At 27.4% G+C, this 13,872-nt stretch overlaps 1 protein-coding gene across 2 annotated transcripts in view; it reads right to left on the reverse strand.

Moving 5' to 3' along the window:
* LOC119688061 (protein phosphatase 1 regulatory subunit 14B) overlaps positions 1 to 13,872 on the reverse strand; it is a 72,779-nt gene that overhangs the window by 20,523 nt on the left and 38,384 nt on the right. For both annotated transcript variants that reach the window (XM_038102689.1, XM_038102690.1), the window contains exon 2: positions 6,668 to 6,696. The gene's annotated coding sequence lies outside the window, so the exon portion shown is untranslated. The remainder of the gene's footprint in view (positions 1 to 6,667; positions 6,697 to 13,872) is intronic.

The raw sequence follows: 13,872 nt of genomic DNA on the forward strand, positions 1-13,872 counted from the left end.
AACAAAACAAAAATGAAAAACAAATTGTTTATAACAATATTCATATTAATTTATTTTTTAAGAGCAATTATTTTATTCTTATAATTTTCTTAGACATAAAGAAAATGTTCATCAACAACATAGTTAATTTATTTATTTAGAAAATTATATATAGTACATACATATATACTCGATAAATAAAAATCATGCTATACAAGATTTTTATTATGCCTGTCCTGCTATATGGGGTACAGAAGGTTCGATAATAACCAACAGTGATTAGAAGACGTTAGGAGCACTAGAGGACGTCCCATTGGTGGAAAACGTGATAGAGGACGTCCGCTTTGCAGTGAAAGGTCTTGGTGTCCTACGATATGAAGGTAAATCTGTGGTACACATTAGCGACAGCAAGCCACTGATTGAGCTGGATAAATGAGTTTACTGGACACAGACAAGGACAACTCAAAACTGTGATGGAAAAGCATGTAAGTAAATGAATGGATAGAGTGAAGTTGAAAATCGTTCATATACAAGTATGTCTATATAGAGAATTTCTAATTAATGTTATCCAAATTTAGGAGGTGATAGTTTGGAGCAAGTAATAAATAAAATCGTATGGGTGTGTATTAGATCTATTTATAAACAAATATGCTTACACAGAGAATTTTAAACAAAAGTAAATTGGTTTCAGAGGTGATTCTCTGCTCCAACGATTCTGTGTGTGTAGGTATGATATCCATTTATATATAAATGTATCTCTATATAAGAAATTTGAAATGAACATAATTTAATTTCTGGAGGTGATATCTTGGTCCAAGAAGCGAAAAAAATCGTATAGATGATTTTTGTAGTAATTTGTATTGTCAACATCTACTGAGATACTTATTGATAAAATGGCCTATATAAACAAAAAAAAACTCTTTACTTAGAGGCTCTTAGTATCCTGGAAACGATTAATTTAAATAATCTGATACATTTAACAATTTTTTAGTACATTAAACATTCTTTAATTTGCTACGTAAATAATGTCTGTAAAGTCTGTATAGTAATATATTTTAAAATAATTTAATTTGAATTAAGGGCAAAACATTTAAGTAAATTGCTGCTTGTGCTGATTATTATTCTGAATACCCAAGCAATCAAGTTCTTGTCTCAAGTCTCAAAGGATTACGCCGTAATCACTTATATTTTATACACACATAAACATTGGTCTCGTTTTTTCCTGTTTCAAGCAAAATGTAATAGAATATAAAGAGTAAAATGAACAATATAATAAATAATGACATATATGTGGGTTTGTACGTTCTATTTAATACATCCAAAATTCTAATGAACTTAAGTTCTTTGGAGCCCTTTTTAATGTTACAAAAAGAATGACAAACTGTGATTTAATGGAGACGGTACTTTTTATAACATTGATATAGGAACGTAATATTGGAGTGAGATAAAAATTTTTTTAAGGAATTAAACTTCAAAATAAATTGCAACAATTTTATTTAAATAAGTAAATTATAATATTTAAATGGTAAAATTAAAATGTTTACAAGAGAAAGAAAACACGTACAACATGTTTTAAAATAAAATATTATAGGAAAAAATAAAATATATTAAGTATACTATAAATATTGTATACTATATATAAATAATATTTATAAGTAATATAATTAAAACAATTAAAAATTATATAAAGCTGTAGTTGTACAGTTAGTCCAAAATGTGACTTAATTAAAAATTAAATATTTAAGTTCTATTCGAAATAGATTCTTTGTAATGCGGTTTAAAAATTTGTAATAAAAATACATTATATTAAAAACTAGAACCAACAACGATTTGTATGCAAACGACATATGCTTTACAAGAGTATATAACATAGATGATATAGTACCGAAAACAGTACCGAAAATGGATAATAAACATAAGAGAGCAAAGTGCCATCAAAATTCAAAGTAACTCAAAGTCAATAATGTCAACATATTGCAATATACACCACTAATCTACAATATAAGGGTCTAATACTATATAGACCAATAAAAAATCCTGACGTCACAAACATAATCAACGCTTTTTATACTCTTCCATATAATAATAAAATCTGCATACAAAACAACGCTCATACATAAACAAATCATAAAACTAACTACATACCTGGTACGGATTCATGGTCTTTTTGGTGAGATTGTCAAAACCTATTAGCAGTGATATTCATTATATCTTAAAAATAAAAATATTCTTAGAGACTGTGACATTGATATTTAAAATGATAAATAAAAACGAAGCTATGGATCTTTTCGATTAGATAGAGCTAAGGATCCAAACTCAATGCTCATAAACTATAAAAATCTGTGAAATTCCACTGAGGAAGGAAGATATGCCGAAGTTGGGGTACTTATAAATGAGAAATTATAAAATATCACTAAATAACATTGAAATCTATACAATTTAAGTGTAAGACACACAAGTGTTCACTGATACGAATAAGCAGTGATTCTGATTGATATTAACCTTATAAATCCACTCAACGTTTTTAAATTAATTAAAGTTTGATTAATTAAATAATTATTAACATTATTAATTAATAACTATTAACTCTAAATTAAATTATTCTGATAACTTAATAAAAGCTTATATTATATATTAGAAATTCTAATTAATTAATTTATCGTGATTTAACTTCTTTGCCATTCAGATTATAATGAAATTAAGTTAAATTTGGGCATTGATTTTAATCAAAAAATATTTGTGATATTATGCGGACTCTTTTCGGGACAATTTCAGTTTAATGAAGGACTTCTTTGCCGTTCAGGTTATAATAAAATTAAGTTAAATTTGGTCATTCTCTTCAATCAATAAACATTGAAGAGTACGCTGACCTTTGTGGCTCTTTCGGAAATCATACTGATCTGCGTATGAACACCACTAATTCGTGGTATTACAGCGGGCCATTATTTGAGCTCAAGTGGGCTTTGGGCATAGAACCGCCAATCTGAACTAATTCAACCCAACATTGGAAACTTCAAGATAAATTTAATCCAGTTGAATACAATTATGTCAGCGTTTGATTTAATACTCTAGATATTTTTTGTCTGATTAAGTTGTAGAATTCAAACTCTTTCGATGAGTTTTTTTTTACGACATCTATTGATTTAATATATCTAATACGTACTTAACTTCAAGAATGGAAAAAAGTTAGACGAAGTCACGTCAAGTGAATACGTACTTTGATCATTTATATTCATATGATCATTGATATTGCACTGATTGATAAATACGATGATTGAAAATCTATAAAACGGTTTTTCGTAAACTTGGCCATTTTCTTCGGGTTTTTCTGTAAAAATATATTTATTATTTAAGTTAACTCCTTAAGATTTATACGACGATTTTCGATCACTAACTCTGTGATATTATGTTTTCGTTATCGTTGAAGACCGGCTAAAAAGTAACACATGGTTTACCACATCACAGTCTATTTTAAATTCTCTGGGGAATATGGAAACAGATTATATTGCCTCTCTCTAGGCAATATAATCTAAAGATAATTAAAACTATATAATTCTGATAATATTTTTGTTTATATTGAAGTATTAATAATAATTAGAATTTTTGATAGTGCAACATTAATATAAAATCATTAGAGATACTTATTTTTAAAAATAATTATGGAAAAAGCAGTAACTAATTCTTATTATGGAACATAATTTTACCATCGCGAACATTGTAGAACACTCCAAACTATAATTACAAAAACCTTTGACGTGAACACACTCTATAACAGATCGTGCCTATATCTCGAAAGGTAACCCACTACAATACTACCAACTTATGAATCTGAAAAGCGTTTTTTAAATAATACACACATATATATAGATATCCATTTTAGTTAGTTTTATTTCGAAACAAACTGCAGTATCAGATTTGGGAATATCTGCTGCTTCTCATTTGCATATTTAGCAGATTTATTAGAAGAATTTAATTTATTGAACTAATTTCACATTGACATTGAAATTTCTCAAATAAAATTACGAATTTAAAGTTATTTGCAAAAACGTTAATCACATTTGGTTTAAAAGTGACAGAGTTATAAGATTTTTCTCTTCAAACGCATATGAATATGGATACATCAACACACATCTATATTTTTGCCTAACAAATTAGGCACATTAAGCAATTTCAAATTATTGTAAAGCGGTTGCCATAATCTGTAAAATATGTGTAGGCTTGTACAACATTAATCCATTAATTTTAAACATATTTAGTTTTTTAAATCTATAGTTGAATAACATATAATTTCAAGTTTATTTTTTAGATCGATGAAGAAAATATCATAGAAATGCATTGTACCATACTTAATTGGAGACATGCTTCTAAACATACGGTTGATATATTGAGGATGAAAATCAATAGCCTATGCTTTTTTAAATGCATTGTGCTTTACTTTAGCACTATTTTTAAGATTTTACTATATAAGAGCATATCGCTACAATAAATTAATGTAACAATATCTACTTTTAATATGAACTAATTCTCGGCCTTCTATTGTGTTACTTTTATCGTATATTCTATCGTATTTATCGTATCAATTACTAAAATTGTGCTGTACTTAAATTATTAATATTTTACTTTTTATAAACTTTTATATAATTTCTTTTGGAACACATAAAGCAAAACATGACAATAACTTTACATTTGACACAATAAACTTGTATTGTTTTAGGTATACTGATATATAAAAATAATAGATGTAATAAATATTTGAATCTTAAATGAAAACCATTTAAGGAATATATCTATATAGAAAAGATACTGTATAGAAAAGATACCGACACAATTGCTTTCTGTAAGCTTATGATACTCGTGCCATATACATTATATATTGTGTTACCATGGTAGATCTTGTTGTGTTCTGTTACGCAGTGTGTTTGTATTAGCTATTTATTTTTAACTTTTAAGTTCTCTACGGTTGCAGAAATCCATCAAATCCATCAAATCCATTTTACAAGTATTTTTGCTAACAAATCAACGAACTTGATTGACTCTGTACATCACTCACCTGACATGACACTCAGAAAACGGAACCACAATATTGGTTGACAAATAATATAGTTCGGCATATCGGTGTACCGACCATGTCATCATGGAGAACAATAGAACATAAGGCATTCGTGAGATGGTATTATTCCCAACTTTCATAATGGAATTAAATTTAAATTGTTAACAGAAGTTGTTGATGAGGAGAACAGAACAGAAAAATATCATGGAATAAGATTCGCGTTTATAACGTAAAGTTTATATGCAAATGTTTAGGAAGTAAACTATATAACTTTATTTTTTTTTAATTAAAATCTGTATTAAATACTAAAATTTTGAGTGATGTAAAATCTATTAAAATGCATTGAACGGCATTGTTGGTAAGCGTGCACCGCTTAGTATGATATTGTATAATGTAATATATATCACAACAGCTCAAGCGGAAGATCAGCGGTACCAAGCGTTTTTTTTACCGCTAATTTGTACTCCCACCGAACGTATTTATGTTTTCTTTTGCTGAATAATCAAATTTTTCGGAAAAATATTTTATTTAGTAAATTATATGCCATGAAGAAACAAAGGAGGCGCATTATTTACAAGAAATTATTTGGTTTCCAAGTAAATTTGTAGCTGAGTTGATATATAACGAGTACTTCAGATTTGTTTCCAATCTGTTAAAACAAATGCTTTATTTAAGTGTTGTATGAAGAAATATTTAAATATTCGTGTGAAAAATTAGTATATTTTGTTTAGGTTTTGTAACTGCGCTATTTCCTGAAACTACACGTAACTGAAAAACACGAAAATCTGTTTCTCGTTACTTTTTCATTTATGGATAAACAAAAAAATATGTATCTTTAATCTATTTCAGTATATTATATACGAATGTTTATAACGAAACAAAAAAAAGTTAAATAAAAATATGTAAGGAAGTAGAAATTAAAGTTTTTGATTTGTTCCAAAATAGATTAAATTGATAGTAGATTCTGTAAAATTTAATATCTACATTTATTTTATTAAAATATGTTTTTTAGTTATAAGCCTTAGGACAGAGGTTTTCAGAGGTAAGTAGAATTTCAACTCGCCAAAAGACCGACTCAATGAGGCTTTGAAAATAAATTGATTGCGGATACAATACACCATACAATATATTTTTGTTTCTACCACCGTTTGAAAAAGAAAATAACTAGATTTCAGCATTAATGGATGTGAAAACAAGCATGGGAGAATGTGATGTAGTGATTTACACCTTACAGTTAATATCAGGGACTTATTAAGGACATTATAATATCAGGAACATTTGCGGGAAAAATTTAATGTTTTGAGCTTAGTTGGTCTTTGAATAATTAACATCACAATTTTTTGGGTTCATCCTTTTTAAAAACCTTACTAATAACATAGACGTGACATAGAACAGTAAAGACTGAGATGAGAATGGTTAACTATGGTGAGGATTAATAATGTCGTAAAGCACAAATATAAGATTTGACTTAAAACGATCGTAAAGGACTTATGATACTTTGGGATTAATGGATGACATACCGTAAGTCAGTAAGTTAATGTTTCAAACTTATTTTTAATTTGAATAATTTATGTGTTTTAGGTACCATAGATTGTATTATTAAAATAAAAAATATTTATTTATTTAATTCATTCTTACCTTTTTGGGCAATTTGTTAAGTATAAGTTCTGTAAATAAAAGAAAATAAAAATAAATTATTTGAAATTTTTTACATATAACTTAATAAATATAAGTCAACACAATAAATTTATATTCCAAACATAAAAAGCTATTTTAATTTTGAAATATTCTTTTTAATTCGAATTTTGCAGTTTTATAAATATTACTAATATTTAATATGGAAGTTTCGAACAGTAGTGAAATGCAACAACAAAAATTTAATTTATATTATTTTAATTATTGCCAAATACCCTCCATCAGTTGTCTTGAAAATAATTCTTCTATTTAATTATTCGTAAATAATTTTTTGAGACTGTAAGTACCAGTGATTAAATTCGTGCCCTGCCAAATTTAAAGCTCAGAGTCAGCACACCTTGCCAAATCATATGGAACAGTTATATTTATTTATAGAAGAAAACCCCAATAATAAGACGTGGACTATGTTTGTAGCACAAGTTTTCAGATAATATCTTTGTGCCAAATATGTTATTAAAGCGATTAATCTAGAAAGAGTACTTGCCTCAGGTTACCAGATTTCTATTTCTTATACTAAATAATTTCATATATGCTGTTGCCCTGAAGTGAGGCAATACGAAATGCTGTCATTGAAAACCTGCTGGACATGGGACAACAAATCAAAGCTGTACTGATAAAATCAAAATCGGATGACTAGAATTGACAGCCACAGATTTCAAAAACAGTGTGCGACAGCAACAGCACAGCTCTTATAGAGAAGAATAAAGAACTGAAGTAAAATAAGCATAGGTCGTAAATGGACTGTATAGCTATAGCTGATGATGAACGGCACAGATATTAAAACTCCATTAAAAATTTTGTGAAATCAGCATGATTTTATATTTTTTCTTGACACGAAACAGAATGCCTGACAATGGTATGTATGAAGGCATAAATACAAAAGAATCACAAACGAAAAAACTGATACTAAAACTAGTCCCAGATGAAAACGTGAAGTATATTAGCTATTGTAACTGTTAATAAATTTGGTGTTTTCAATATCACCCCAATATATAATGTTAAAGTGCTGTATGGAATTCACTAAAAGAGCCAAATAAATCAAAAGAGATAAAATATGTTTTCAAAAGACTTAAATTAAGATCATGCTAGCCCCGTTTTTTTCAATTCAAAAGTAGTTGTTTACAGTGAATTTGTTTTATAAGATTGAATAATAAACGCAGTATGTTATCTAGTAGCTACACAATAGATAACGGGCCTTAAATTATTGATTTTTGTGGGACGATAATTCATAATTGCATAAAGTTATTAAGGCATGCCAATTGTTGACTAAAAGACTTATTAACTTATTCAACTTATATGGTTTCCAACAATTTTTAACTATTTCTGAAACTAATATAGACGATTAAAGAAAATCCTTTAGATACCATCAGGGTTATCCAAAAGGTTTTCTGCGACATATTGATACAATTCGTATTTACCGATTATCTATCATATTTAACTTATTTGATTTCATACGATGTTCTCAAACTAAAACTCGTATAAACGATGAATGTAAATCATTTAAATACCATATGGGTTCTCCAAAAGCATTTGTCCGACATACTGTATGCAATGACCAATGGGCAATGATTATAAAAAATATTTAAAAATCTTTATTTAATGTGTTGCGTTGGTTTTATTTGAACCAAGACTATTTTACAAAAACAAGATCAAAAATTAAAATAAGAACCATTTTGTAGTATTTTTATGATTGTGTAGATTTAGGACAGATTGTGTATAATAAAATATAGCATGGTTTCTCTATAAACGGCTGGAACTAGGTCGGTATTTTTAAAAACACTTCGTTAATGTTGGAAACTAATGAACTCGTACACGCACTTCTTGATAGGACTACTATGGTACTAATCATGTCTCTAACCGGTATTACGTATCAAGATCTAGAGGTCTATGAGTAGCAATTGTATGCTAACTCGTTAAACCTATGTACCTATCTACCTACATACACGTATGAATGAAGTAACTTTTATTTTTAAAATTTCTTTTAAATACTGAATCTACCAGTAAATATTATTAACAGATAACATTTCAATTGATTTGGTTCTTTGTTGGTTTCAGTTGTAAATTTAAATAATTTTATTGTACTCGTATATGTCGGCTACTTTTGAATTCTACAACATTACCGTTTGCGTTTCCAGTCTTATCTCAACACTTACTTACTTTCTTTCTTTCTTTCGTGCTTATAATGTCTTTTACAAAAACTTTTCATTCCTTCTTTGAATTTCCCTAGTCTTCATAACAAAATTAAGATTAATTTTTTTTTCATTAGATATCAATTTGAGATATTTTTAATGCTTTTCTAATTTAAAATGCTAATTTTTTAGTCATTTGGGCCGTGTCTTCGCTGCAACTGCTAGTCTCTGAAGAGGCTAACTCTTGTGTATGTTTGCTTTTCTTTGTGGTTCATTTAGATACTTAAGATACAACAAACAAATACAGTTAGGCCTTAGTAACACATCCGATGCCGTTTGTGATCGCATCGGAGGTATTTTTACACTTAAAAGTACAATGGCCGTGCAACGGCATATTTCTCAAATTTTTTTTTAATCTTCCCTTGTAACCATTTTAAATGCTATTAGTTTCGAATTTCTTGGACTACGTTTTCCATCTTATTTACTTTATGTTTTCTAATTTATTGCATATTGAATTGAACGCTTTTTGAATATTTATGAATTACTAAATATATTTTAAAATAAACTAAGTTTTTTTTTTTATTTTTTTACTGAAATGAGAACTTTTATTTTTATTTTATTTTTCATATTCTGGTCAATATACTGTCTGTCCGTCCAACAGTTCCTATATGCCGCTTCATGTTTACGGTTTCACATATTATATTTTTCTTGTTTCTTTTTCTGTTAATTAAGAGATTTTTATATATATATTATATATAAGTATGAGTGTATAATAAAATATTGTATAGAATATTTTTTGTAAATTTTACTTTGTAAAAAGAAATGGAAACAAGCTTAACAAGTTAGTAAATATATTAAATTTTAGTACATACTCTCGGACTTGTTTCGTCTTTTTTGTGAGAAGATTTCTATATTTCGGCGAAACTGAAACAGAGTGAATAATTTCAGTCCTTTAAAAATTTTTTTAATAAATTATAAACAATTTTTTTAATTTTTTTTAATTTTAATAAATTTTAATATATTTGATATCTGAACTTCGTAACGAACATCACAGTTTATAGTACTGGCTTAAAGAATTCAATGGAATGATCAGCGTCTTTTAGAATTTTCTGCTCTAACGACTTGTAGAACCTTTGCTCTGACGAGATGTGGTACTCGTACTTCAATGAGTTATTGTACTTTTAATCATTTGAGAAAAAATTAGAAAAAAATTGTAAATGATGCATTAAACACTGTTAATAAACACTTTGTATATATACATATGTAATATAAATATTTAAATATTTATTTATATATATATATATATTTAGAGAATAACGCACCAAACAAACGTAAACAGCGAGATAAGAAGAAAGAAGTATGGTTGAATTGGACAAACACTGCGTAAGTCTTATGAAGACATAGCGCATGCTACACTTACTTGGAACCCCCATAGGACTAGGCGCAGAGGCAGACTAGCAATAACCTGGAGAAGGACAGTTCAGCAGGAGATCGACAAATCGTTAAACTAGTTGAGAGCAATAGCACAAAATAGAAACAAGTGGAAAAATTTTGTAGGCTCCTAATGGAGCTCCTAATGGAGTATGGAAATAATAATAACAATATATTTATAACATTTAAATTAATATAGTTTTTTACTATTTCCATTTTTAAAAAACTAATCTTTAAATAAAAAATTTCGAAACGTCGGTGATGTTTACATAGATAACTATATAAACTAATTTTTTTTTAACACAAAATTTATTTATCGCTTTTGGGTTAGACATTATTCAAGCAAAAGTAAAAGCAAAATACACTTTTAATGTCTAAAAATTTTTTGTGTTGAATATTAAAGTTACCTTTCATACGGTATAGCATGAGTTCTTATTTTTAAGTTGTCGAAGTTCGATTTATCTATTGCAATCATGAAAAAGATCTATAATTAATTTGACTTGCGATGCTTTAGAACTTCTGTAGAAAACTATTCCTGAGTTAAAATGATTATAGCCTCTCTCCAGTACTTTACAATAAGTATTCAGTAGACTTCTTCTATATTCGTTATATATACGTATACTATATTTATGACACGATATTGTACTATACAATATAATTATAAAAATTATTATAAAAAATTATTACCTGTTGAACTTTGAAGAGTTCAGGATATTTGAGAATAAAATGGATAACTTTTAAAGCTGGTAATATTATAAAGTGCATATTATTTATTGCAACTATTGAAAACTGCAAACCATTTAGTTTATACATAAAGACATCCTGACATCCCATAATGTATGTCAGGTTCAGAGAATATTTAAAATATATTAATTTATATTAAACAGTGTTGTGAAATTTATTTTTTTTTATCAACTACATATCTAAAATAGTAAAAATTATGTTTCGTGGGTTTATTAATAGATCACTATTATTCACGAAACCATGCTAAAATGGATATTCCCTACACTGATTTTAATTATCTGGAATGTCATTGATTATTCCAAACGCAACTAAGATTAATCATGCTAAGAACTTATAAAAAAATTTTTAAGATAACGGATCCTTTTACACTTAATTATCGATTCAAAAAATTTCAAACCCCTGCAAATTTATACGTAAACACAATTGGCCATAAAGTTTTGGTGTACTACCCAGAACCCAATAATATTTTAACCTACTCCTTAATCAATGCTGTTACTTAAGTATTTTTGTGAAGTGTTAATTCCGGACATTTGTAGATTGCATTACACTGTCTACGTTAACCTCTTCTCGTGGACCGAACATATATTTGAGAAACGTTTACCTAAGATTGTTATATCGCTGGCGAATTCTATTAACTAAAACAGAACCTTCGTCAATTGCCACGGCAGATAACACTTGAACGTATATTTTTGTTCTGGTTGATATACTTTGTAACTCCATTATTATTTTTTAATATCTCTTACGAGTGTTTGTCACATTTTTCAATGACGCTGTATTGCATTGCACTCGATAGGGCCCTACTTTGAAGGCGATGGAATGAATGTTTGTTGATATATAATTTTTTATGTGTTTTATATAATTTTGAATGCATATAATTTTAGTTAAATATTGACGACTTTCGTAAGTGTCGGGAGGAAGAGATATACGTACTTCGTAACCGATAATATTTTAATTTAATAGTGCAATATAATACATTCAATGTACTTAATTGTGTGTCCAGTGTGACTTATTTGGTTTTTAATGATGTTAAAGATTTTTTAATGTAAAATTTTTAAGCATTTAATTTATATAAATTGTAAATATCAACAATTGTAATAAAAATAAAACGAAATTTAATTTTCTATCAGATATTTGTTCATATGTTTTTAAAAAAAAAAAAAAATTTGGAAATTCTTTTTCTGTGTGGATTTAATAAAATTCACATGTATTCTTCTTCTAAAAAATAAAATGAAAAAACCAAATATATAACAAAATATTCCTCTTAAAAATTTTATTGACATAGATGCCACAAATATACTTTGGAAGCCACTAGGCCCGTTTTATGCGTACGTGTAAAGTGTCAAATTTGTGGCATTTTATGTGCTAATTTTAAGTAGAATCAGTATATATACTGGTACATTTATCACCTTCCGCTGCCATTTGCACTCATATAAATAATTTCTATTAAAAAATTACACAACAACTGTGTTTATGCGAAAATATATTATTTTTAGATTTTGACCAATTTTACTCAAAGATGCTCATCACAAAAAAAAAAATTGTATCTGTCAGATAGATTTGTGTACATACATATATACAAAACGTTTGAGTAAAAATATACAGTATCTTAATTTTTAATTTATGCTATAGCATAAAACAGTTTGTAAAGGGATTCTATGTTAATTCTTTTATTAAAATAATTTTTTTTTTTTCTTAAATTATTATTTATTTACAAAATATTAAAAGAATTTTTGCGATTTAAATATCTTTTTAATTATTATTTAATGTCTTTTTTATTTCATTTTTTTTTTCAATTCTTGTATTATTATTCTTATATTTTAATATTAAATTTTGTTAAAACTTTTTTTTTGAAACATTTATTGTTCACACAAAAATTATTGACATTTTTATTGTATTTTTATATAATGCACACATGTGTTGATGTTTTTTTTTATTTTTACTTATTATCATTTATTGTTTTTTAATTAATGAAAAATGTTTATTTTATTTTATTTTATTTTCGAAAATAAAATCAAATATTTTAATGCTTAAATTAGACGCCTAAAACACATAAAAATAAAATCGTATGAGTGCGCTACATTTTTTGTGTTCCTATATTCAGTTCGATATTCACCTCAAAATTTATATAACTCGAATATATTATAGGTAAAGAGAGAGGTAAGACAATAACGACACAGCTAACACAAAAAAAAAAAAATAAAGGTTTAAGTGTCACAACTTAAAAGACATTTTATGGGAAAGAAGAGCTGCTCAATATTCGAAGGGAAATAGTAAGTTGCCCACTCTGGTCTAACAAAATAGACTACCATATCACAGTAGTAATACTGTGGTTCCTTAAAATTAAGCATCAACTGAAAGTTTTGAAGCACGCTTTAGCAATAAAAACCTCTGATTTCGCTGCTCTGCCTCTTGAGCGGTTATGATATATATTACATTTTACAATATCATACTAAGCGGTGCACGTTTACCAACAATGCTGTTCAGTGCATTTTAATACATTTTACATCACTCAAAATTTTAGTATTTAATACAGATTTTAATTAAAAAAAAGTAAAATTATATAGTTTACTTCCTAAACATTTGCATATAAACTTTACGTTATAAACGCGAATCTTATTCCATGATATTTTTCTGTTCTGTTCTCCTCATCAACAACTTCTGTTAACAATTTAAATTTAATTCCATTATGAAAGTTGGGAATAATACCATCTCACGAATGCCTTATGTTCTATTGTTCTCCATGATGACATGGTCGGTACACCGATATGCCGAACTATATTATTTGTCAACCAATATTGTGGTTCCGTTTTCTGAGTGTCATGTCAGGTGAGTGATGTACAGAGT

The sequence above is a fragment of the Teleopsis dalmanni genome, chromosome X (genome assembly GCF_002237135.1).
Source record: "Teleopsis dalmanni isolate 2A chromosome X, ASM223713v2, whole genome shotgun sequence".
In the NCBI taxonomy this organism is placed as follows: domain Eukaryota; kingdom Metazoa; phylum Arthropoda; class Insecta; order Diptera; family Diopsidae; genus Teleopsis; species Teleopsis dalmanni.